Genomic DNA, 21,044 nt, shown 5'->3' with positions numbered 1-21,044 from the left:
CACCTACAAACGGGGTACCACAGCAAGGGAGATTTGTGCCAAGAGGTTAGCTTGGACATCCAACACTTGTGGATTATCGCTTCTCGGCCTTTTGGCTAAGATCAAGTGTAGTATCTGTTCTTATCAGTTTAATATCTGATATGTGCTCTATATGAGGACTACATATTAAGCAGATTTTTGGCAAGAGGAGCAGAAATTTGGAGCTTGCTCCCTTCTCTCCACGCATCGACCTAGCATTGCAGTGCCGCTGGGAACGGTGCACTCTGTTCTTACCTTGTAGAAAAGCAAGCACTCAAACAATTGTGGAGGTTTCAAGGTGAATTCTACACTGGGTCAATGAAACTGAGGGAATGGCCTTGCAGAGTTTGACAAGTGTGCAAAACTGCTCTGATGACTCACTGCCTTGTGAAGCGATTATGCATGAATCTCCACAGGGTCACAATGAGCATCAACTGGATTCCAAATAGAATCAGAAGCATTTGTCAAAAACTGAAACGTGTTTTCACTCAACATCTCCTGGGAGACTTGGTGAGAAAGCAGAGTCCGCTTTTGGACCCAATGTAAGTGGTTCAGGGATGTATTGCTTAAAAAGGCTTAAAAGCCAATCACTAGTCAGGGCAGGAGCAAATAAAGCCTTGTATAATTTGTGTTGGCAGATGGGGGCGTGGTGGGAATGTTGTATACTAGAATCTGACATGCGGAAAGCAAAGAGAGGCCCACCGCGAAGGTGGTGACTGTGACCGAGAGGCTCCACCGCTGCTCTCGAGCAGAGGGCCATGCTGACTCTGGTTTCTCTTCATAACGCACAAGTCTTTCGCCTTTTACTAAAGACTTCCGTGGAGAGGAACAAACATGAGTTGAATCTATTTTTGGCAGGCTTTGCTGTATGGCTGAGCCTTATGAAATTGTGAAAAGTCAAAGAGCTGCTGGACAGCAATCAAGTGTCCACAAAGGAGAGCTTGGGCGGAGGTGATGAGCAGCCATTGTTATGCACACCTACAAACGGGGTACCACAGCAAGGGAGATTTGTGCCAAGAGGTTAGCTTGGACATCCAACACTTGTGGATTATCGCTTCTCGGCCTTTTGGCTAAGATCAAGTGTAGTATCTGTTCTTATCAGTTTAATATCTGATATGTCCTCTATATGAGGACTACATATTAAGCAGATTTTTGGCAAGAGGAGCAGAAATTTGGAGCTTGCTCCCTTCTCTCCACGCATCGACCTAGCATTGCAGTGCCGCTGGGAACGGTGCACTCTGTTCTTACCTTGTAGAAAAGCAAACACTCAAACAATTGTGGAGGTTTCAAGGTGAATTCTACACTGGGTCAATGAAACTGAGGGAATGGCCTGGCAGAGTTTGACAAGTGTGCAAAACTGCTCTTATGACTCACTGCCTTGTGAAGTGATTATGCATGACTCTGCACGGGGTCACAATGAGCATCAACTGGATTCCAAATAGAATCAGAAGCATTTGTCAAAAACTGAAACGTGTTTTCACTCAACATCTCCTGGGAGACTTGGTGAGAAAGCAGAGTCCGCTTTTGGACCCAATGTAAGTGGTTCAGGGATGTATCGCTTAAAAAGGCTTAAAAGCCAATCACTAGTCAGGGCAGGAGCAAATAAAGCCTTGTATAATTTGTGTTGGCAGATGGGGGCGTGGTGGGAATGTTGTATACTAGAATCTGACATGCGCAAAGCAAAGAGAGGCCCACCGCGAAGGTGGTAACTGTGACCGAGAGGCTCCACCGCTGCTCTCGAGCAGAGGGCCATGCTGACTCTGGTTTCTCTTCATAACGCACAAGTCTTTCGCCTTTTACTAAAGACTTCCGTGGAGAGGAACAAACATGAGTTGAATCTATTTTTGGCAGGCTTTGCTGTATGGCTGAGCCTTATGAAATTGTGAAAAGTCAAAGAGCTGTCTAGGTCAGCAATCAGGTGTCCACAAAGGAGAGCTTGGGCGGAGGTGATGAGCAGCCATTGTTATGCACACCTACAAACGGGGTACCACAGCAAGGGAGATTTGTGCCAAGAGGTTAGCTTGGACATCCAACACTTGTGGATTATCGCTTCTCGGCCTTTTGGCTAAGATCAAGTGTAGTATCTGTTCTTATCAGTTTAATATCTGATATGTCCTCTATATGAGGACTACATATTAAGCAGATTTTTGGCAAGAGGAGCAGAAATTTGGAGCTTGCTCCCTTCTCTCCACGCATCGACCTAGCATTGCAGTGCCGCTGGGAACGGTGCACTCTGTTCTTACCTTGTAGAAAAGCAAGCACTCAAACAATTGTGGAGGTTTCAAGGTGAATTCTACACTGGGTCAATGAAACTGAGGGAATGGCCTGGCAGAGTTTGACAAGTGTGCAAAACTGCTCTGATGACTCACTGCCTTGTGAAGCGATTATGCATGAATCTCCACGGGGTCACAATGAGCATCAACTGGATTCCAAATAGAATCAGAAGCATTTGTCAAAAACTGAAACGTGTTTTCACTCAACATCTCCTGGGAGACTTGGTGAGAAAGCAGAGTCCGCTTTTGGACCCAATGTAAGTGGTTCAAGGATGTATTGCTTAAAAAGGCTTAAAAGCCAATCACTAGTCAGGGCAGGAGCAAATAAAGCCTTGTATAATTTGTGTTGGCAGATGGGGGCGTGGTGGGAATGTTGTATACTAGAATCTGACATGCGGAAAGCAAAGAGAGGCCCACCGCGAAGGTGGTGACTGTGACCGAGAGGCTCCACCGCTGCTCTCGAGCAGAGGGCCATGCTGACTCTGGTTTCTCTTCATAACGCACAAGTCTTTCGCCTTTTACTAAAGACTTCCGTGGAGAGGAACAAACATGAGTTGAATCTATTTTTGGCAGGCTTTGCTGTATGGCTGAGCCTTATGAAATTGTGAAAAGTCAAAGAGCTGTTTAGGTCAGCAATCAAGTGTCCACAAAGGAGAGCTTGGGCGGAGGTGATGAGCAGCCATTGTTATGCACACCTACAAACGGGGTACCACAGCAAGGGAGATTTGTGCCAAGAGGTTAGCTTGGACATCCAACACTTGTGGATTATCGCTTCTCGGCCTTTTGGCTAAGATCAAGTGTAGTATCTGTTCTTATCAGTTTAATATCTGATATGTCCTCTATATGAGGACCACATATTAAGCAGATTTTGGGCAAGAGGAGCAGAAATTTGGAGCTTGCTCCCTTCTCTCCACGCATCGACCTAGCATTGCAGTGCCGCTGGGAACGGTGCACTCTGTTCTTACCTTGTAGAAAAGCAAACACTCAAACAATTGTGGAGGTTTCAAGGTGAATTCTACAATGGGTCAATGAAACTGAGGGAATGGCCTGGCAGAGTTTGACAAGTGTGCAAAACTGCTCTGAAAACTCACTGCCTTGTGAAGCGATTATGCATGAATCTCCACGGGGTCACAATGAGCATCAACTGGATTCCAAATAGAATCAGAAGCATTTGTCAAAAACTGAAACGTGTTTTCACTCAACATCTCCTGGGAGACTTGGTGAGAAAGCAGAGTCCGCTTTTGGACCCAATGTAAGTGGTTCAGGGATGTATTGCTTAAAAAGGCTTAAAAGCCAATCACTAGTCAGGGCAGGAGCAAATAAAGCCTTGTATAATTTGTGTTGGCAGATGGGGGCGTGGTGGGAATGTTGTATACTAGAATCTGACATGCGGAAAGCAAAGAGAGGCCCACCGCGAAGGTGGTGACTGAGACCGAGAGGCTCCACCGCTGCTCTCGAGCAGAGGGCCATGCTGATTCTGGTTTCTCTTCATAACGCACAAGTCTTTCGCCTTTTACTAAAGACTTCCGTGGAGAGGAACAAACATGAGTTGAATCTATTTTTGGCAGGCTTTGCTGTTTGGCTGAGCCTTATGAAATTGTGAAAAGTCAAAGAGCTGTCTAGGTCAGCAATCAGGTGTCCACAAAGGAGAGCTTGGGCGGAGGTGATGAGCAGCCATTGTAATGCACACCTACAAACGGGGTACCACAGCAAGGGAGATTTGTGCCAAGAGGTTAGCGTGGACATCCAACACTTGTGGATTATCGCTTCTCGGCCTTTTGGCTAAGATCTAGCCAGGTGAGAAGGGTTTGCGGACGTGGATTGTCATAATGACGTCAGCAACAGTTTCACAGCAGGGACTTCCCGTGCTGAAAAATACTTTGAGATTCATTTGGAAGAGTACTGAAGTTTTTTTGGATAGGAGAGAATTTGGAGTTAATATTCTTTTTGGAGCCTTGTCCCTCAAGATAGATGACCTCCTCTGCTTGCAGAGAAATGCCACCGACCGTTTTTTTGATGTTACGTTCTATAATCTCACCAAGATGGAGGAAACGAAAAGGTTGGCTGATCGTTTGGCTGATGGACCACTGAGGGAGTACCAGATTCAAAGCCTTTGCCGAACTGGTGAGCGTGTTATCACAATTCATAACTATAATCCCTGGGTAACTGAAGAAGCAACCAGATACTTCCTTTCTAAGCATGTGACAGTGATTTCGAGCATGAGGGAAATCAGGGACTCTCTTGACGTTTGGACTGGAAAAAGACAATGTCGTGTGCGGCTGAAGGATGACCCAGATGGTCACGATGGCTACCACCACCCCCCTGCCTCCTTCACCATAGGCACAAATAGAGGATATCTGTACTACTCGGGCCAGCCTATTTACTGCAGAAAATGCACAGACTTTGGTCACACGGCAGAATCCTGCACGCAGGTGAGGTGCAGAAATTGCAAGGGTCTAGGACACAAAATGGGGACTTGTGACCGTTCCAGAAAATGCAATCTTTGTGGGTCTGAAGGACATTTATTTAAGCACTGCCCTGAGGTCCGCTCCTCCTATGCAAGCATTGTAAGGCGACCAATGTGCGAAGATCCTGATGCCTCCTCCCTGAGAGCAATTAACGAGGTAATTGATCAAATGTTTGTGGACAATGAGATTGAGGCAAATGTGGTTGATCCACCTGAACGAGCACCTCCCCCAGAGAAGAAGAAGGGGGAGGAGACTACAACCTCAGAGGAGAGCCAACCTGTTCCTGAGTGGACCACAGTGGAAAGCAGGGGAGGCAAGGGGAAAAAAAGGAGGATCGAGACAAGCGCTGTGCCCCTGGGAGTGGAAAGCGTGTTCAGTGTTCTTTCTGAGGTTGTGGAGGAGTCGCAGGAGGAAGGGGAGATGGAGGGGCTGCAGGTGAACAGCGATCAGGATGTGAAGGCTGCTGCCAGGGTGGATGGGCTGGAGGGTGGAGAACATGGACAAATTCCAGTGCAGACTGAGGTGACAGACTCTGACGGCAGCATGCCCCCGTCCGGGTGTGTCCTGGTGGAGTCCCTGGCTCCGAACAACTCTGACAGGGATTTGGTTTCAGAGCAATGCTCATTGCTTCCAGAGGGTAATACCCCCAACTCAGGGCACGCGGTGCCCGAGGAAAAGACACATAGGGAAGGCATTGAATTTGACTGTGAAGTTGAAAATTAGAGAAAACACAGTGTCTCGTCTTTGATGGTTTGTTTGTTTGTTTTGTTTTTTGTCTCATTCCTCATTTACCAGAATGTCCTCATTACATATAGTTTCCATAAATGTTAGAGGTTTGAGGAACAAGGCCAAAAGGGAAGTGGTCTTTTCTCATTTATGTTCAATCAACTTTTCTTTATGCCTTTTGCAAGAGGTCCACTTGAAAAATGAAGACGACGTGAACCTATTCTCAAAAGAGTGGACCAAAGGTGAATCTAGGTGGAGCATTGGGGGGGTCCATTCATCTGGGGTGGGAACACTATGTGGGAATAATGAAGTCCAAGTGGTTGGCAGTTTTTCAGTGGTACAGGGGAGGGTTTTGGTAACAGATATTGACTGGAAGGGAAAGGGGTTAAGAGTTATTAACATATATGCCCACTCTTCTCCAAAGGAGAGAAGGGAGCTTTTTCTTAGTCTTGACACTGCTTTCATGACCAACCGCCATGTGGTAATTGGAGGAGACTTCAATTCCCAAAGTGAGGGCAGCAAGGCCGAGGCCAGTTTAATAAATATTGTTACAAAGTATAATTTGGTGGATTCATATAAAAAAGCTAACCCAGACGATCTTGGCTTCACATGGTCAAATAGTAGAGGGGCGAAGAGTAGGATAGACTATATATTTTGTCCGGTAGAATTTCAGGTGACAGGGGCGAAAGTATCACCAGTTTTTTACACAGATCACAACATGCTCTCAGTAAAACTAACCTCAATGATGATCAAAAATGGTAAAGGGTATTGGAAATTAAACAACAATATTCTAGAGCTCCAGCAGTTTAGGGTAGCATTAAAGTGTTTTCTAAAAGATTGCTTTCATATGAGAGTATTTTATGAAAATGTCTGTGAATGGTGGGAAAGCACAAAGCTGCGTATTAGATACTACACACAGAATTACTCAAAAGAATCAAGGAAAGAGGAATTTAAATTATACTACCGACTGCAAAAAGCCATAAATAAATTAATGGAACAGAGAAATGCAGGTGGACAAATTGATAAGGACTTGCTGAAACATTTGCAAGATAAACAGAGGTTATTTTTTCACAACAGAGCAGAGGCCTATAAATTCCGGTGTCTTAGAGAGAAGTGGGAGAGTGACGAAAAGTGTTCTCCCTACTTCTTTAGACAGTCCAAAGCACAGGCAAAGAGGAGGAGCATAGTTTCCGTTTTAAATGAAACAGGTGAGGAGATTAACGATCCTGATGGGATTGCTCAAGTTATCTCTAATCATTTTTCTACGTTTTTTAAAGCAGAAAAGGTTGACTACATGAAAGGTGCAACATTGTTAGACAATATAGACAGATTCATACCTGAAGATCTGAGAACAGAGCTAGATAAAGATTTTACTTTAGAAGAAATCCTGAGGGCAACCATGTCTTTGAAAAAGGGCAAGGTGCCAGGAATAGATGGGATCACAAAAGAATTTTATATAATATTTTGGGAAGACATTGGGTCATGGCTGTTAGAGTTGTTCACTTATATATGTACATCTGGGATTATGGGGGAATCCATGAGAAAAGGGGTGATATCCCTGCTGTTTAAAAAAGGTGATGTCAACAAAATATCAAACTACAGGCCTCTAACAATGCTTTGTACAGATTATAAGATTTTTAGTAAGGTTTTGACAAACCGTTTGGTGTCAGCTCTACCCTTAATCATCGGCTCAGATCAGACATGTGCAGTACCTGGCAGGCAACTAAACTGGAATTTACAAATGCATAGAGATATACTATCTTATTCTCAGGACAGAAATATACCACTAATTGTCCTCAGTCTTGACCAGGAAAAAGCCTTTGACAGAGTTGATCACAATTTTTTGTTTAGGACACTAAAGAAATTTGGCTTCGGTGCTAGATTCAGGAGTTGGTTGAGGATTTTATACACAGAAGTCGGAAGCAGTGTTAATGTTAATGGCAACCTTGGTGAATTCTTTAAACAAACCAGAGGGGTCAGACAGGGATGTCCAGCATCAGCCCCCTTGTATGTGCTATTCATTGAAACGCTGGCATGTGCAATCAGGAAAAATGTTAACATCAAGGGGATACAGCTGCCTGGTGGTGAATCCTTGACCATATCCCAGTATGCAGATGACACTGTACTGTATTTAAAAGATGATTTCTGTCTGCGCGAAGCTATGCAGGTCATCGACACATTCTCAGTTGCTTCTGGTTCTAGAGTCAATACAGGAAAATCCCAAATCAAATACTTTGGAAAGTGGAAGGACAGAGTTGATAACCCTTTAGGGTTCTCTCTGTGTGCGGGGCCAATGACTTTACTGGGAATATCCTTTGGAAATAACAATGATGGAGAAACTAATTGGGAGACAAAATTGGGAAAAGTGCTGAAAAAACTAAATATGTGGAAATTAAGAAGGCTGTCCATTAGTGGTAAGATTTTGGTTATTAAATCTGATTTATTGCCGACATTACTTCATGTGGCTTATATTTTCCCCATGCCGGCTTTAGTTTGTTTAAAACTTCAAAAATCTCTGTTTCAGTTCATATGGGGAGGGTATGAATACATTAAAAGAGCTACAATGTATCAGCCGGTCGAAAGAGGTGGTAGGGACATGCCAAATTTAGGTTTGAAGTTCAAAGTTTTGTTTTTTTCAAATACATGTAGAATAATGTTAAACCCACCTGAACACAAATGCCAACCATTGATTAAATTCTGGCTCTCTATCCATCTGAGACCTCTTGTGGCGAAATGGGAAAACAGTTTTCCGAAAGCAGAGGTCATGCCAGATCATTATAAAAAAATGATAAGTTGGGCAAAGAAATACAAGGAGTGTTGGAAAAGAGATTCAGTAGTTAATCACAAAAAGCTGTATGAAACGTTGATTGCTAAGTTTGACCCTAAAGATGGTTTGCATGTTCATAGTGACGTGTGGAGAAGAACCCAATGCAAGAGTCTAGAAAACAGATTAAGAGATTTTAATTGGTTGGTGCTTCATAGGAAATTACCTGTGAGGAATACTCTATTTAATCATGATTTAACATTAAATAGGATATGCCCAAGACGTGGATGCAATGGGGTAGAAACCGTGGAACATGCATTATTTGAATGTCCCTTTGCAAAACAATTGTGGAAGAAATTGGGCCAAAGATTCGGGTTTCTAAAAGAGGTGAATTGGGAAAAAGTTCTGTTCATGGATTTTAGTTTAGAGGGGGACAAAGGTGTGTGCAAAGCCTTAGAACTTACATCAATTGTGAAGGCTAAGTTATGGGAGGTAAGAGGTAGTATAATAAATGGGACGGAAAAGTGGTCGATAGAAAACACTACACACAGTATTGAAGACATTATGCGGCGAAAACTTAAATTGGAGGCGAGCAAATGGGGCATCGACTCAATTAAAGATCGATGGAAAATTATTTTTGACAATCTGTAGACTGAACTCATGAAAGAGTCTTTTATTGTACCTCCTCTTATTTTCTTTTAGTCCGATAGAATTCTGGAGGTCTTAAGATGTGGAGAGATGATGATCTTTGTAATGTAAAGTATTGTACTGCTCATGAGTGAATTAAATAAAAAAAAAATTCCAAAAAAAAAAAAAAAAAAAAAAAATCTGTTCTTATCAGTTTAATATCTGATATGTCCTCTATATGAGGACTACATATTAAGCAGATTTTTGGCAAGAGGAGCAGAAATTTGGAGCTTGCTCTCTTCTCTTCACGCATCGACCTAGCATTGCAGTGCCGCTGGGAACGGTGCACTCTGTTCTTACCTTGTAGAAAAGCAAACAATTGTGGAGGTTTCAAGGTGAATTCTACACTGGGTCAATGAAACTGAGGGAATGGCCTGGCAGAGTTTGACAAGTGTGCAAGACTGCTCTGATGACTCACTGCCTTGTGAAGCGATTATGCATGAATCTCCACAGGGTCACAATGAGCATCAACTGGATTCCAAATAGAATCAGAAGCATTTGTCAAAAACTGAAACGTGTTTTCACTCAACATCTCCTGGGAGACTTGGTGAGAAAGCAGAGTCCGCTTTTGGACCCAATGTAAGTGGTTCAGGGATGTATTGCTTAAAAAGGCTTAAAAGCCAATCACTAGTCAGGGCAGGAGCAAATAAAGCCTTGTATAATTTGTGTTGGCAGATGGGGGCGTGGTGGGAATGTTGTATACTAGAATCTGACATGCGGAAAGCAAAGAGAGGCCCACCGCGAAGGTGGTGACTGTGACCGAGAGGCTCCACCGCTGCTCTCGAGCAGAGGGCCATGCTGACTCTGGTTTCTCTTCATAACGCACAAGTCTTTCGCCTTTTACTAAAGACTTCCGTGGAGAGGAACAAACATGAGTTGAATCTATTTTTGGCAGGCTTTGCTGTATGGCTGAGCCTTATGAAATTGTGAAAAGTCAAAGAGCTGTCTAGGTCAGCAATCAAGTGTCCACAAAGGAGAGCTTGGGCGGAGGTGATGAGCAGCCATTGTTATGCACACCTACAAACGGGGTACCACAGCAAGGGAGATTTGTGCCAAGAGGTTAGCTTGGACATCCAACACTTGTGGATTATCGCTTCTCGGCCTTTTGGCTAAGATCAAGTGTAGTATCTGTTCTTATCAGTTTAATATCTGATATGTGCTCTATATGAGGACTACATATTAAGCAGATTTTTGGCAAGAGGAGCAGAAATTTGGAGCTTGCTCCCTTCTCTCCACGCATCGACCTAGCATTGCAGTGCCGCTGGGAACGGTGCACTCTGTTCTTACCTTGTAGAAAAGCAAGCACTCAAACAATTGTGGAGGTTTCAAGGTGAATTCTACACTGGGTCAATGAAACTGAGGGAATGGCCTTGCAGAGTTTGACAAGTGTGCAAAACTGCTCTGATGACTCACTGCCTTGTGAAGCGATTATGCATGAATCTCCACGGGGTCACAATGAGCATCAACTGGATTCCAAATAGAATCAGAAGCATTTGTCAAAAACTGAAACGTGTTTTCACTCAACATCTCCTGGGAGACTTGGTGAGAAAGCAGAGTCCGCTTTTGGACCCAATGTAAGTGGTTCAGGGATGTATTGCTTAAAAAGGCTTAAAAGCCAATCACTAGTCAGGGCAGGAGCAAATAAAGCCTTGTATAATTTGTGTTGGCAGATGGGGGCGTGGTGGGAATGTTGTATACTAGAATCTGACATGCGGAAAGCAAAGAGAGGCCCACCGCGAAGGTGGTGACTGTGACCGAGAGCCTCCACCGCTGCTCTCGAGCAGAGGGCCATGCTGACTCTGGTTTCTCTTCATAACGCACAAGTCTTTCGCCTTTTACTAAAGACTTCCGTGGAGAGGAACAAACATGAGTTGAATCAATTTTTGGCAGGCTTTGCTGTATGGCTGAGCCTTATGAAATTGTGAAAAGTCAAAGAGCTGTTTAGGTCAGCAATCAAGTGTCCACAAAGGAGAGCTTGGGCGGAGGTGATGAGCAGCCATTGTTATGCACACCTACAAACGGGGTACCACAGCAAGGGAGATTTGTGCCAAGAGGTTAGCTTGGACATCCAACACTTGTGGATTATCGCTTCTCGGCCTTTTGGCTAAGATCAAGTGTAGTATCTGTTCTTATCAGTTTAATATCTGATATGTCCTCTATATGAGGACTACATATTAAGCAGATTTTTGGCAAGAGGAGCAGAAATTTGGAGCTTGCTCCCTTCTCTCCACGCATCGACCTAGCATTGCAGTGCCGCTGGGAACGGTGCACTCTGTTCTTACCTTGTAGAAAAGCAAACACTCAAACAATTGTGGAGGTTTCAAGGTGAATTCTACACTGGGTCAATGAAACTGAGGGAATGGCCTGGCAGAGTTTGACAAGTGTGCAAAACTGCTCTTATGACTCACTGCCTTGTGAAGTGATTATGCATGACTCTGCACGGGGTCACAATGAGCATCAACTGGATTCCAAATAGAATCAGAAGCATTTGTCAAAAACTGAAACGTGTTTTCACTCAACATCTCCTGGGAGACTTGGTGAGAAAGCAGAGTCCGCTTTTGGACCCAATGTAAGTGGTTCAGGGATGTATCGCTTAAAAAGGCTTAAAAGCCAATCACTAGTCAGGGCAGGAGCAAATAAAGCCTTGTATAATTTGTGTTGGCAGATGGGGGTGTGGTGGGAATGTTGTATACTAGAATCTGACATGCACAAAGCAAAGAGAGGCCCACCGCGAAGGTGGTGACTGTGACCGAGAGGCTCCACCGCTGCTCTCGAGCAGAGGGCCATGCTGACTCTGGTTTCTCTTCATAACGCACAAGTCTTTCGCCTTTTACTAAAGACTTCCGTGGAGAGGAACAAACATGAGTTGAATCTATTTTTGGCAGGCTTTGCTGTATGGCTGAGCCTTATGAAATTGTGAAAAGTCAAAGAGCTGTCTAGGTCAGCAATCAGGTGTCCACAAAGGAGAGCTTGGGCGGAGGTGATGAGCAGCCATTGTTATGCACACCTACAAACGGGGTACCACAGCAAGGGAGATTTGTGCCAAGAGGTTAGCTTGGACATCCAACACTTGAGGATTATCGCTTCTCGGCCTTTTGGCTAAGATCAAGTGTAGTATCTGTTCTTATCAGTTTAATATCTGATATGTCCTCTATATGAGGACTACATATTAAGCAGATTTTTGGCAAGAGGAGCAGAAATTTGGAGCTTGCTCCCTTCTCTCCACGCATCGACCTAGCATTGCAGTGCCGCTGGGAACGGTGCACTCTGTTCTTACCTTGTAGAAAAGCAAACAATTGTGGAGGTTTCAAGGTGAATTCTACACTGGGTCAATGAAACTGAGGGAATGGCCTGGCAGAGTTTGACAAGTGTGCAAGACTGCTCTGATGACTCACTGCCTTGTGAAGCGATTATGCATGAATCTCCACAGGGTCACAATGAGCATCAACTGGATTCCAAATAGAATCAGAAGCATTTGTCAAAAACTGAAACGTGTTTTCACTCAACATCTCCTGGGAGACTTGGTGAGAAAGCAGAGTCCGCTTTTGGACCCAATGTAAGTGGTTCAGGGATGTATTGCTTAAAAAGGCTTAAAAGCCAATCACTAGTCAGGGCAGGAGCAAATAAAGCCTTGTATAATTTGTGTTGGCAGATGGGGGCGTGGTGGGAATGTTGTATACTAGAATCTGACATGCGGAAAGCAAAGAGAGGCCCACCGCGAAGGTGGTGACTGTGACCGAGAGGCTCCACCGCTGCTCTCGAGCAGAGGGCCATGCTGACTCTGGTTTCTCTTCATAACGCACAAGTCTTTCGCCTTTTACTAAAGACTTCCGTGGAGAGGAACAAACATGAGTTGAATCTATTTTTGGCAGGCTTTGCTGTATGGCTGAGCCTTATGAAATTGTGAAAAGTCAAAGAGCTGTCTAGGTCAGCAATCAAGTGTCCACAAAGGAGAGCTTGGGCGGAGGTGATGAGCAGCCATTGTTATGCACACCTACAAACGGGGTACCACAGCAAGGGAGATTTGTGCCAAGAGGTTAGCTTGGACATCCAACACTTGTGGATTATCGCTTCTCGGCCTTTTGGCTAAGATCAAGTGTAGTATCTGTTCTTATCAGTTTAATATCTGATATGTGCTCTATATGAGGACTACATATTAAGCAGATTTTTGGCAAGAGGAGCAGAAATTTGGAGCTTGCTCCCTTCTCTCCACGCATCGACCTAGCATTGCAGTGCCGCTGGGAACGGTGCACTCTGTTCTTACCTTGTAGAAAAGCAAGCACTCAAACAATTGTGGAGGTTTCAAGGTGAATTCTACACTGGGTCAATGAAACTGAGGGAATGGCCTTGCAGAGTTTGACAAGTGTGCAAAACTGCTCTGATGACTCACTGCCTTGTGAAGCGATTATGCATGAATCTCCACGGGGTCACAATGAGCATCAACTGGATTCCAAATAGAATCAGAAGCATTTGTCAAAAACTGAAACGTGTTTTCACTCAACATCTCCTGGGAGACTTGGTGAGAAAGCAGAGTCCGCTTTTGGACCCAATGTAAGTGGTTCAGGGATGTATTGCTTAAAAAGGCTTAAAAGCCAATCACTAGTCAGGGCAGGAGCAAATAAAGCCTTGTATAATTTGTGTTGGCAGATGGGGGCGTGGTGGGAATGTTGTATACTAGAATCTGACATGCGGAAAGCAAAGAGAGGCCCACCGCGAAGGCGGTGACTGTGACCGAGAGGCTCCACCGCTGCTCTCGAGCAGAGGGCCATGCTGACTCTGGTTTCTCTTCATAACGCACAAGTCTTTCGCCTTTTACTAAAGACTTCCGTGGAGAGGAACAAACATGAGTTGAATCTATTTTTGGCAGGTTTGCTGTATGGCTGAGCCTTATGAAATTGTGAAAAGTCAAAGAGCTGCTGAACAGCAATCAAGTGTCCACAAAGGAGAGCTTGGGCGGAGGTGATGAGCAGCCATTGTTATGCACACCTACAAACGGGGTACCACAGCAAGGGAGATTTGTGCCAAGAGGTTAGCTTGGACATCCAACACTTGTGGATTATCGCTTCTCGGCCTTTTGGCTAAGATCAAGTGTAGTATCTGTTCTTATCAGTTTAATATCTGATATGTCCTCTATATGAGGACTACATATTAAGCAGGAGAATTTTGGAGCTTGCTCCCTTCTCTCCACGCATCGACCTAGCATTGCAGTGCCGCTGGGAACGGTGCACTCTGTTCTTACCTTGTAGAAAAGCAAACACTCAAACAATTGTGGAGGTTTCAAGGTGAATTCTACACTGGGTCAATGAAACTGAGGGAATGGCCTGGCAGAGTTTGACTAGTGTGCAAAACTGCTCTTATGACTCACTGCCTTGTGAAGTGATTATGCATGACTCTGCACGGGGTCACAATGAGCATCAACTGGATTCCAAATAGAATCAGAAGCATTTGTCAAAAACTGAAACGTGTTTTCACTCAACATCTCCTGGGAGACTTGGTGAGAAAGCAGAGTCCGCTTTTGGACCCAATGTAAGTGGTTCAGGGATGTATCGCTTAAAAAGGCTTAAAAGCCAATCACTAGTCAGGGCAGGAGCAAATAAAGCCTTGTATAATTTGTGTTGGCAGATGGGGGCGTGGTGGGAATGTTGTATACTAGAATCTGACATGCGCAAAGCAAAGAGAGGCCCACCGCGAAGGTGGTGACTGTGACCGAGAGGCTCCACCGCTGCTCTCGAGCAGAGGGCCATGCTGACTCTGGTTTCTCTTCATAACGCACAAGTCTTTCGCCTTTTACTAAAGACTTCCGTGGAGAGGAACAAACATGAGTTGAATCTATTTTTGGCAGGCTTTGCTGTATGGCTGAGCCTTATGAAATTGTGAAAAGTCAAAGAGCTGTCTAGGTCAGCAATCAGGTGTCCACAAAGGAGAGCTTGGGCGGAGGTGATGAGCAGCCATTGTTATGCACACCTACAAACGGGGTACCACAGCAAGGGAGATTTGTGCCAAGAGGTTAGCTTGGACATCCAACACTTGTGGATTATCGCTTCTCGGCCTTTTGGCTAAGATCAAGTGTAGTATCTGTTCTTATCAGTTTAATATCTGATATGTCCTCTATATGAGGACTACATATTAAGCAGATTTTTGGCAAGAGGAGCAGAAATTTGGAGCTTGCTCCCTTCTCTCCACGCATCGACCTAGCATTGCAGTGCCGCTGGGAACGGTGCACTCTGTTCTTACCTTGTAGAAAAGCAAACACTCAAACAATTGTGGAGGTTTCAAGATGAATTCTACACTGGGTCAATGAAACTGAGGGAATGGCCTGGCAGAGTTTGACAAGTGTGCAAAACTGCTCTGATGACTCACTGCCTTGTGAAGCGATTATGCATGAATCTCCACGGGGTCACAATGAGCATCAACTGGATTCCAAATAGAATCAGAAGCATTTGTCAAAAACTGAAACGTGTTTTCACTCAACATCTCCTGGGAGACTTGGTGAGAAAGCAGAGTCCGCTTTTGGACCCAATGTAAGTGGTTCAGGGATGTATTGCTTAAAAAGGCTTAAAAGCCAATCACTAGTCAGGGCAGGAGCAAATAAAGCCTTGTATAATTTGTGTTGGCAGATGGGGGCGTGGTGGGAATGTTGTATACTAGAATCTGACATGCGGAAAGCAAAGAGAGGCCCACCGCGAAGGTGGTGACTGAGACCGAGAGGCTCCACCGCTGCTCTCGAGCAGAGGGCCATGCTGACTCTGGTTTCTCTTCATAACGCACAAGTCTTTCGCCTTTTACTAAAGACTTCCGTGGAGAGGAACAAACATGAGTTGAATCTATTTTTGGCAGGCTTTGCTGTTTGGCTGAGCCTTATGAAATTGTGAAAAGTCAAAGAGCTGTCTAGGTCAGCAATCAGGTGTCCACAAAGGAGAGCTTGGGCGGAGGTGATGAGCAGCCATTGTAATGCACACCTACAAACGGGGTACCACAGCAAGGGAGATTTGTGCCAAGAGGTTAGCGTGGACATCCAACACTTGTGGATTATCGCTTCTCGGCCTTTTGGCTAAGATCAAGTGTAGTATCTGTTCTTATCAGTTTAATATCTGATATGTGCTCTATATGAGGACTACATATTAAGCAGATTTTTGGCAAGAGGAGCAGAAATTTGGAGCTTGCTCCCTTCTCTCCACGCATCGACCTAGCATTGCAGTGCCGCTGGGAACGGTGCACTCTGTTCTTACCTTGTAGAAAAGCAAGCACTCAAACAATTGTGGAGGTTTCAAGGTGAATTCTACACTGGGTCAATGAAACTGAGGGAATGGCCTTGCAGAGTTTGACAAGTGTGCAAAACTGCTCTGATGACTCACTGCCTTGTGAAGCGATTATGCATGAATCTCCACGGGGTCACAATGAGCATCAACTGGATTCCAAATAGAATCAGAAGCATTTGTCAAAAACTGAAACGTGTTTTCACTCAACATCTCCTGGGAGACTTGGTGAGAAAGCAGAGTCCGCTTTTGGACCCAATGTAAGTGGTTCAGGGATGTATTGCTTAAAAAGGCTTAAAAGCCAATCACTAGTCAGGGCAGGAGCAAATAAAGCCTTGTATAATTTGTGTTGGCAGATGGGGGCGTGGTGGGAATGTTGTATACTAGAATCTGACATGCGGAAAGCAAAGAGAGGCCCACCGCGAAGGTGGTGACTGTGACCGAGAGGCTCCACCGCTGCTCTCGAGCAGAGGGCCATCCTGACTCTGGTTTCTCTTCATAACGCACAAGTCTTTCGCCTTTTACTAAAGACTTCCGTGGAGAGGAACAAACATGAGTTGAATCTATTTTTGGCAGGCTTTGCTGTATGGCTGAGCCTTATGAAATTGTGAAAAGTCAAAGAGCTGTCTAGGTCAGAAATCAAGTGTCCACAAAGGAGAGCTTGGGCGGAGGTGATGAACAGCAGCCATTGTTATGCACACCTACAAACGGGGTACCACAGCAAGGGAAATTTGTGCCAAGAGGTTAGCGTGGACATCCAACACTTGTGGATTATCGCTTCTCGGCCTTTTGGCTAAGATCAAGTGTAGTATCTGTTCTTATCAGTTTAATATCTGATATGTCCTCTATATGAGGACTACATATTAAGCAGATATTTGGCAAGAGGAGCAGAAATTTGGAGCTTGCTCCCTTCTCTCCACGCATCGACCTAGCATTGCAGTGCCGCTGGGAACGGTGCACTCTGTTCTTACCTTGTAGAAAAGCAAACACTCAAACAATTGTGGAGGTTTCAAGGTGAATTCGACACTGGGTCAATGAAACTGAGGGAATGGCCTGGCAGAGTTTGACAAGTGTGCAAAACTGCTCTGATGACTCACTGCCTTGTAAAGCGATCATGCATGACTCTGCACGGGGTCACAATAAGCATCAACTAGATTCCAAATAGAATCAGAAGCGTTTGTCAAAAACTGAAACGTTTTTTCACTCAACATCTCCTGGGAGACTTGGTGAGAAAGCAGAGTCCGCTTTTGGAAACAATGTAAGTGGTTCAGGGATGTATCGCTTAAAAAGGCTTAAAAGCCAATCACTAGTCAGGGCAGGAGCAAATAAAGCCTTGTATAATTTGTGTTGGCAGATGGGGGCGTGGTGGGAATGTTGTATACTAGAATCTGACATGCGGAAAGCAAAGAGAGGCCCACCGCGAAGGTGGTGACTGTGACCGAGAGGCTCCACCGCTGCTCTCGAGCAGAGGGCCATGCTGACTCTGGTTTCTCTTCATAACGCACAAGTCTTTCGCCTTTTACTGAAGACTTCCGTGGAGAGGAACAAACATGAGTTGAATCTATTTTTGGCAGGCTTTGCTGTATGGCTGAGCCTTATGAAATTGTGAAAAGTCAAAGAGCTGTCTAGGTCAGCAATCAGGTGTCCACAAAGGAGAGCTTGGGCGGAGGTGATGAGCAGCCATTGTTATGCACACCTACAAACGGGGTACCACAGCAAGGGAGATTTGTGCCAAGAGGTTAGCTTGGACATCCAACACTTGTGGATTATCGCTTCTCGGCCTTTTGGCTAAGATCTAGCCAGGTGAGAAGGGTTTGCGGACGTGGATTGTCATAATGACGTCAGCAACAGTTTCACAGCAGGGACTTCCCGTGCTGAAAAATACTTTGAGATTCATTTGGAAGAGTACTGAAGTTTTTTTGGATAGGAGAGAATTTGGAGTTAATATTCTTTTTGGAGCCTTGTCCCTCAAGATAGATGACCTCCTCTGCTTGCAGAGAAATGCCACCGACCGTTTTTTTGATGTTACGTTCTATAATCTCACCAAGATGGAGGAAACGAAAAGGTTGGCTGATCGTTTGGCTGATGGACCACTGAGGGAGTACCAGATTCAAAGCCTTTGCCGAACTGGTGAGCGTGTTATCACAATTCATAACTATAATCCCTGGGTAACTGAAGAAGCAACCAGATACTTCCTTTCTAAGCATGTGACAGTGATTTCGAGCATGAGGGAAATCAGGGACTCTCTTGACGTTTGGACTGGAAAAAGACAATGTCGTGTGCGGCTGAAGGATGACCCAGATGGTCACGATGGCTACCACCACCCCCCTGCCTCCTTCACCATAGGCACAAATAGAGGATATCTGTACTACTCGGGCCAGCCTATTTACTGCAGAAAATGCACAGACTTTGGTCACACGGCAGAATCCTGCACGCAGGTGAGGTGCAGAAATTGCAAGGGTCTAGGACACAAAATGGGGACTTGTGACCGTTCCAGAAAATGCAATATTTGTGGGTCTGAAGGACATTTATTTAAGCACTGCCCTGAGGTCCGCTCCTCCTATGCAAGCATTGTAAGGCGACCAATGTGCGAAGATCCTGATGCCTCCTCCCTGAGAGCAATTAACGAGGTAATTGATCAAATGTTTGTGGACAATGAGATTGAGGCAAATGTGGTTGATCCACCTGAACGAGCACCTCCCCCAGAGAAGAAGAAGGGGGAGGAGACTACAACCTCAGAGGAGAGCCAACCTGTTCCTGAGTGGACCACAGTGGAAAGCAGGGGAGGCAAGGGGAAAAAAAGGAGGATCGAGACAAGCGCTGTGCCCCTGGGAGTGGATAGCGTGTTCAGTGTTCTTTCTGAGGTTGTGGAGGAGTCGCAGGAGGAAGGGGAGATGGAGGGGCTGCAGGTGAACAGCGATCAGGATGTGAAGGCTGCTGCCAGGGTGGATGGGCTGGAGGGTGGAGAACATGGACAAATTCCAGTGCAGACTAAGGTGACAGACTCTGACGGCAGCATGCCCCCGTCCGGGTGTGTCCTGGTGGAGTCCCTGGCTCCGAACAACTCTGACAGGGATTTGGTTTCAGAGCAATGCTCATTGCTTCCAGAGGGTAATACCCCCAACTCAGGGCACGCGGTGCCCGAGGAAAAGACACATAGGGAAGGCATTGAATTTGACTGTGAAGTTGAAAATTAGAGAAAACACAGTGTCTCGTCTTTGATGGTTTGTTTGTTTGTTTTGTTTTTTGTCTCATTCCTCATTTACCAGAATGTCCTCATTACATATAGTTTCCATAAATGTTAGAGGTTTGAGGAACAAGGCCAAAAGGGAAGTGGTCTTTTCTCATTTATGTTCAATCAACTTTTCTTTATGCCTTTTGCAAGAGGTCCACTTGAAAAATGAAGACGACGTGAACCTATTCTCAAAAGAGTGGACCAAAGGTGAATCTAGGTGGAGCATTGGGGGGGTCCATTCATCTGGGGTGGGAACACTATGTGGGAATAATGAAGTCCAAGTGGTTGGCAGTTTTTCAGTGGTACAGGGGAGGGTTTTGGTAACAGATATTGACTGGAAGGGAAAGGGGTTAAGAGTTATTAACATATATGCCCACTCTTCTCCAAAGGAGAGAAGGGAGCTTTTTCTTAGTCTTGACACTGCTTTCATGACCAACCGCCATGTGGTAATTGGAGGAGACTTCAATTCCCAAAGTGAGGGCAGCAAGGCCGAGGCCAGTTTAATAAATATTGTTACAAAGTATAATTTGGTGGATTCATATAAAAAAGCTAACCCAGACGATCTTGGCTTCACATGGTCAAATAGTAGAGGGGCGAAGAGTAGGATAGACTATATATTTTGTCCGGTAGAATTTCAGGTGACAGGGGCGAAAGTATCACCAGTTTTTTACACAGATCACAACATGCTCTCAGTAAAACTAACCTCAATGATGATCAAAAATGGTAAAGGGTATTGGAAATTAAACAACAATATTCTAGAGCTCCAGCAGTTTAGGGTAGCATTAAAGTGTTTTCTAAAAGATTGCTTTCATATGAGAGTATTTTATGAAAATGTCTGTGAATGGTGGGAAAGCACAAAGCTGCGTATTAGATACTACACACAGAATTACTCAAAAGAATCAAGGAAAGAGGAATTTAAATTATACTACCGACTGCAAAAAGCCATAAATAAATTAATGGAACAGAGAAATGCAGGTGGACAAATTGATAAGGACTTGCTGAAACATTTGCAAGATAAACAGAGGTTATTTTTTCACAACAGAGCAGAGGCCTATAAATTCCGGTGTCTTAGAGAGAAGTGGGAGAGTGACGAAAAGTGTTCTCCCTACTTCTTTAGACAGTCCAAAGCACAGGCAAAGAGGAGGAGCATAGTTTCCGTTTTAAATGAAACAGGTGAGGAGATTAACGATCCTGATGGGATTGCTCAAGTTATCTCTAATCATTTTTCTACGTTTTTTAAAGCAGAAAAGGTTGACTACATGAAAGGTGCAACATTGTTAGACAATATAGACAGATTCATACCTGAAGATCTGAGAACAGAGCTAGATAAAGATTTTACTTTAGAAGAAATCCTGAGGGCAACCATGTCTTTGAAAAAGGGCAAGGTGCCAGGAATAGATGGGATCACAAAAGAATTTTATATAATATTTTGGGAAGACATTGGGTCATGGCTGTTAGAGTTGTTCACTTATATATGTACATCTGGGATTATGGGGGAATCCATGAGAAAAGGGGTGATATCCCTGCTGTTTAAAAAAGGTGATGTCAACAAAATATCAAACTACAGGCCTCTAACAATGCTTTGTACAGATTATAAGATTTTTAGTAAGGTTTTGA

General features: G+C 44.6%; 25 non-coding genes and 1 pseudogene across 25 annotated transcripts; all 26 read left to right on the top strand.

The window, feature by feature from the left end:
- Nucleotides 1-75: 75 nt before the first annotated feature.
- Nucleotides 76-267, top strand: LOC133962786 (U2 spliceosomal RNA). The gene has a single exon (XR_009922358.1). It is a non-coding gene; the product is annotated as a U2 spliceosomal RNA (small nuclear RNA).
- Nucleotides 268-780: 513 nt separating this feature from the next.
- Nucleotides 781-893, top strand: LOC133963259 (U5 spliceosomal RNA). The gene has a single exon (XR_009922767.1). It is a non-coding gene; the product is annotated as a U5 spliceosomal RNA (small nuclear RNA).
- Nucleotides 894-1,068: 175 nt separating this feature from the next.
- Nucleotides 1,069-1,260, top strand: LOC133964152 (U2 spliceosomal RNA). Its single transcript, XR_009923621.1, has one exon. It is a non-coding gene; the product is annotated as a U2 spliceosomal RNA (small nuclear RNA).
- A 513-nt stretch (nucleotides 1,261-1,773) lies between these two features.
- On the top strand, nucleotides 1,774-1,886 carry LOC133963258 (U5 spliceosomal RNA). The gene has a single exon (XR_009922766.1). It is a non-coding gene; the product is annotated as a U5 spliceosomal RNA (small nuclear RNA).
- Nucleotides 1,887-2,063: 177 nt separating this feature from the next.
- Nucleotides 2,064-2,255, top strand: LOC133964151 (U2 spliceosomal RNA). Its single transcript, XR_009923620.1, has one exon. It is a non-coding gene; the product is annotated as a U2 spliceosomal RNA (small nuclear RNA).
- Nucleotides 2,256-2,768: 513 nt separating this feature from the next.
- Nucleotides 2,769-2,881, top strand: LOC133963257 (U5 spliceosomal RNA). The gene has a single exon (XR_009922765.1). It is a non-coding gene; the product is annotated as a U5 spliceosomal RNA (small nuclear RNA).
- A 177-nt stretch (nucleotides 2,882-3,058) lies between these two features.
- On the top strand, nucleotides 3,059-3,250 carry LOC133962765 (U2 spliceosomal RNA). The gene has a single exon (XR_009922338.1). It is a non-coding gene; the product is annotated as a U2 spliceosomal RNA (small nuclear RNA).
- Nucleotides 3,251-3,763: 513 nt separating this feature from the next.
- LOC133963793 (U5 spliceosomal RNA) lies at nucleotides 3,764-3,876 on the top strand. Its single transcript, XR_009923277.1, has one exon. It is a non-coding gene; the product is annotated as a U5 spliceosomal RNA (small nuclear RNA).
- A 5,167-nt stretch (nucleotides 3,877-9,043) lies between these two features.
- LOC133963070 (U2 spliceosomal RNA) lies at nucleotides 9,044-9,230 on the top strand. Its single transcript, XR_009922608.1, has one exon. It is a non-coding gene; the product is annotated as a U2 spliceosomal RNA (small nuclear RNA).
- Nucleotides 9,231-9,735: 505 nt separating this feature from the next.
- Nucleotides 9,736-9,848, top strand: LOC133963256 (U5 spliceosomal RNA). Its single transcript, XR_009922764.1, has one exon. It is a non-coding gene; the product is annotated as a U5 spliceosomal RNA (small nuclear RNA).
- Nucleotides 9,849-10,025: 177 nt separating this feature from the next.
- Nucleotides 10,026-10,217, top strand: LOC133962785 (U2 spliceosomal RNA). The gene has a single exon (XR_009922357.1). It is a non-coding gene; the product is annotated as a U2 spliceosomal RNA (small nuclear RNA).
- A 513-nt stretch (nucleotides 10,218-10,730) lies between these two features.
- On the top strand, nucleotides 10,731-10,843 carry LOC133963164 (U5 spliceosomal RNA). Its single transcript, XR_009922678.1, has one exon. It is a non-coding gene; the product is annotated as a U5 spliceosomal RNA (small nuclear RNA).
- Nucleotides 10,844-11,020: 177 nt separating this feature from the next.
- On the top strand, nucleotides 11,021-11,212 carry LOC133964150 (U2 spliceosomal RNA). Its single transcript, XR_009923619.1, has one exon. It is a non-coding gene; the product is annotated as a U2 spliceosomal RNA (small nuclear RNA).
- A 513-nt stretch (nucleotides 11,213-11,725) lies between these two features.
- LOC133963255 (U5 spliceosomal RNA) lies at nucleotides 11,726-11,838 on the top strand. The gene has a single exon (XR_009922763.1). It is a non-coding gene; the product is annotated as a U5 spliceosomal RNA (small nuclear RNA).
- Nucleotides 11,839-12,015: 177 nt separating this feature from the next.
- On the top strand, nucleotides 12,016-12,207 carry LOC133964149 (U2 spliceosomal RNA). Its single transcript, XR_009923618.1, has one exon. It is a non-coding gene; the product is annotated as a U2 spliceosomal RNA (small nuclear RNA).
- Nucleotides 12,208-12,712: 505 nt separating this feature from the next.
- LOC133963254 (U5 spliceosomal RNA) lies at nucleotides 12,713-12,825 on the top strand. Its single transcript, XR_009922762.1, has one exon. It is a non-coding gene; the product is annotated as a U5 spliceosomal RNA (small nuclear RNA).
- Nucleotides 12,826-13,002: 177 nt separating this feature from the next.
- LOC133962784 (U2 spliceosomal RNA) lies at nucleotides 13,003-13,194 on the top strand. The gene has a single exon (XR_009922356.1). It is a non-coding gene; the product is annotated as a U2 spliceosomal RNA (small nuclear RNA).
- A 513-nt stretch (nucleotides 13,195-13,707) lies between these two features.
- LOC133963721 (U5 spliceosomal RNA) lies at nucleotides 13,708-13,819 on the top strand. Its single transcript, XR_009923208.1, has one exon. It is a non-coding gene; the product is annotated as a U5 spliceosomal RNA (small nuclear RNA).
- Nucleotides 13,820-13,994: 175 nt separating this feature from the next.
- On the top strand, nucleotides 13,995-14,169 carry LOC133962980 (U2 spliceosomal RNA; annotated as a pseudogene).
- A 513-nt stretch (nucleotides 14,170-14,682) lies between these two features.
- LOC133963252 (U5 spliceosomal RNA) lies at nucleotides 14,683-14,795 on the top strand. The gene has a single exon (XR_009922761.1). It is a non-coding gene; the product is annotated as a U5 spliceosomal RNA (small nuclear RNA).
- Nucleotides 14,796-14,972: 177 nt separating this feature from the next.
- Nucleotides 14,973-15,164, top strand: LOC133964148 (U2 spliceosomal RNA). Its single transcript, XR_009923617.1, has one exon. It is a non-coding gene; the product is annotated as a U2 spliceosomal RNA (small nuclear RNA).
- A 513-nt stretch (nucleotides 15,165-15,677) lies between these two features.
- Nucleotides 15,678-15,790, top strand: LOC133963700 (U5 spliceosomal RNA). The gene has a single exon (XR_009923188.1). It is a non-coding gene; the product is annotated as a U5 spliceosomal RNA (small nuclear RNA).
- Nucleotides 15,791-15,967: 177 nt separating this feature from the next.
- LOC133962783 (U2 spliceosomal RNA) lies at nucleotides 15,968-16,159 on the top strand. Its single transcript, XR_009922355.1, has one exon. It is a non-coding gene; the product is annotated as a U2 spliceosomal RNA (small nuclear RNA).
- A 513-nt stretch (nucleotides 16,160-16,672) lies between these two features.
- Nucleotides 16,673-16,785, top strand: LOC133963251 (U5 spliceosomal RNA). The gene has a single exon (XR_009922760.1). It is a non-coding gene; the product is annotated as a U5 spliceosomal RNA (small nuclear RNA).
- A 180-nt stretch (nucleotides 16,786-16,965) lies between these two features.
- Nucleotides 16,966-17,157, top strand: LOC133962704 (U2 spliceosomal RNA). The gene has a single exon (XR_009922280.1). It is a non-coding gene; the product is annotated as a U2 spliceosomal RNA (small nuclear RNA).
- Nucleotides 17,158-17,670: 513 nt separating this feature from the next.
- LOC133963815 (U5 spliceosomal RNA) lies at nucleotides 17,671-17,783 on the top strand. The gene has a single exon (XR_009923299.1). It is a non-coding gene; the product is annotated as a U5 spliceosomal RNA (small nuclear RNA).
- The last annotated feature ends 3,261 nt before the right edge of the window (nucleotides 17,784-21,044 follow it).

This window comes from Platichthys flesus, chromosome 10 (assembly GCF_949316205.1).
Source record: "Platichthys flesus chromosome 10, fPlaFle2.1, whole genome shotgun sequence".
NCBI classification, from domain to species: Eukaryota; Metazoa; Chordata; class Actinopteri; order Pleuronectiformes; family Pleuronectidae; genus Platichthys; species Platichthys flesus.
Note: the sequence above shows the minus strand (reverse complement) of the source record. Positions and strands in the feature narration are given on the sequence as shown.